Genomic DNA, 2500 nt, shown 5'->3' with positions numbered 1-2500 from the left:
GGCAGTGTCGGCAGATTCGGCAGCAGTGTCTGCCGATTCGGCAGCGTTGGCTTGTTGGCGCGGGGGGCCGATTCGAGTGGGGACTTGGGCAGCGGGCAGTGAAAGCAAGAGTTTCCCCGATGCTGCCGGGAAAAACGCTCCCCGGGATGGCCGGGTGAGATGACCCGGCGGCCCGCGACGGGTCATTCAATTCCATGCCCCGTCAACATAACTCCCGATGTACTGTTTGCTTTTTCGGAAGAAGAGATCCATCCCCCCATCCTCGGCCAGCCAAAAACGCTCCAATTAATGGCCGGGTGAGATGACCCGGAGGCCCGCGACGCGTCATTCAAATCACTGCCCTATCGGCTACAACTGCTGATGGGTGGGATTAGAGGCCTGCCATGGTGGTGAGGGGCGGCGAGGACCGTGAAAGCTAGAGTTTTTCAGAGGCTGCCGGGAAAAAGGCCCCTCGGGTGGCGGGGTGCGAGGACCAGGCGCGTCATTCAATTCTCTTCCCTATCAACTTGGCTCCCGTTGGCGGGATTGGAGGCCTACTGTTTGTTACAGGGCTAAAATCGTCAGGGGAAGAGCTGACGAAACAATGCTGGTTTGGATGCAGGGGGTAGTGTTGGAATCGGCAGCGCGGACAAAATCGGCAAAGTCGACAAAAAAGACTGTTGGTCTGGACATCGGGGCAGCGGCAGCCATGCCGACAGGGGGGGAAATCGGCAGCACAGATTTGTGCAGCTGCAGGTTCGTCGGGGAAATCGGCAGCGCAGATTTTTCGATGAACATGGGCTGGAAGATGGACTGTCCAGGCCAGGCAGGGAAATTCGTCAAGGGGACACGCTGACGAAACAGCGCTGGTTCAGGCACGGCGGGCAGTGTTGGAATCGGCAGCGCCGACGAAATCGGCAAAGTCGGCAGAATCGGCAGCGGGTGCTGGCGATGAGTCTGGACGATTTATAGTCCAGGGCTTGATGGAAAAGACTGTTGGTCCAGACAATGGGGCAGTGGCAGCGCGGATTTGTGCAGCTGCAGGTTCGTCGGGGAAAATCGGCAGCGCAGATTTTTCGACGAACAGGGGCTGGGCGCTGGACTGGCCGGGCCAGGCAGGAAAATTCGTCAGGGGGGCACGCTGACGAAAACAGGGGCTGCGGAGTGGAAAATCGGCAGCGCAGATTTTTCGACGAACAGGGGCTGGACCGGCCGGGCCAGGCAGGAAAATTCGTCAGGGGGGCACGCTGACGAAAAGAGGGGCTGCCGCGTGGAAAATCGGCAGCGCAGATTTTTCGACGAACAGGGGCTGGACGCTGGACTGGGCCAGGCAGGAAAATTCGTCAGGGGGCACGCTGACGAAAAGAGGGGCTGCCGCGTGGAAAATCGGCAGCGCAGATTTTTCGACGAACATTCGTCAGGGGGGCACGCTGACGAAAAGAGGGGCTGCCGCGTGGAAAATCGGCAGCGCAGATTTTTCGACGAACATTCGTCAGGGGGGCACGCTGAGGAAAACAGGGGCTGCCGCGTGGAAAATCGGCAGCGCAGATTTTTCGACGAACAGGGGCTGGATGCTGGACCGGCCGGGCCAGGCAGGAAAATTCGTCAGGGGGGCACGCTGACGAAAAGAGGGGCTGCCGCGTGGAAAATCGGCAGCGCAGATTTTTCGACGAACAGGGGCTGGACTGGCCGGGCCAGGCAGGAAAATTCGTCAGGGGGGCACGCTGACGAAAAGAGGGGCTGCCGCGTGGAAAATCGGCAGCGCAGATTTTTCGACGAACAGGGGCTGGACGCTGGACTGGGCCAGGCAGGAAAATTCGTCAGGGGGGCACGCTGACGAAAACAGGGGCTGCCGCGTGGAATGGCAGCCTACACGCAGATGCGAATTCGGCAGCGCACGATGGCTTGAGCAGGTCATGGGTTCGACTTGGCGCGATCTGAAACCTGGACGAGGGACTGTCGACGCTGGACGAGCCAGCGCGGTGGCCTGTCGTGCCCCGTTCAGGGGGGGCCTGCCGCGGAGACAGCCCTCGCGGGCTCGACAGCGCAGGCCAGCGTCCCCGACGTCGCTGGCCGCGGCAGGCGAGCTGCCGGGGTTCCCGCATTCCTACAAGAAAACGTCGTGCTTTCCACATGAAACCAATCCAGTAAAATCAGCCATATTTTTATGAGGCTGCCCACTGAATTTGGGGTCATTCCGGGCCGGTTCCTAGTTTTGCGGATTTACTCGATTTCTAATGGTAGGAAAATTAAAACAAATACTTCCCGACCTCGAAAAATTCTGGGAAAATTAATGAAGGTGGATTGGATTTTTGCCAACCTCTGTGCAAAATTTCAGCTCAAAATACCAAGAAATGAATTTTTTAGAGGGGGGGTGACAGCTGGGACCTAGTAGTGTCTCCCCCTGCCAGAGCTGCAATGACACTTATTGCTCTTTAGGGAGCCACCAGGCCGGCGCCCCTCAAAGACCACACGCGCAGCGCGCGCCCGCCCGCGCTGGGCGCTGGGGCGCTGGGGCCTG

This window comes from Populus nigra, chromosome 2 (assembly GCF_951802175.1).
Source record: "Populus nigra chromosome 2, ddPopNigr1.1, whole genome shotgun sequence".
Classification (NCBI taxonomy): domain Eukaryota; kingdom Viridiplantae; phylum Streptophyta; class Magnoliopsida; order Malpighiales; family Salicaceae; genus Populus; species Populus nigra.
This window is presented reverse-complemented; position numbering follows the sequence as displayed.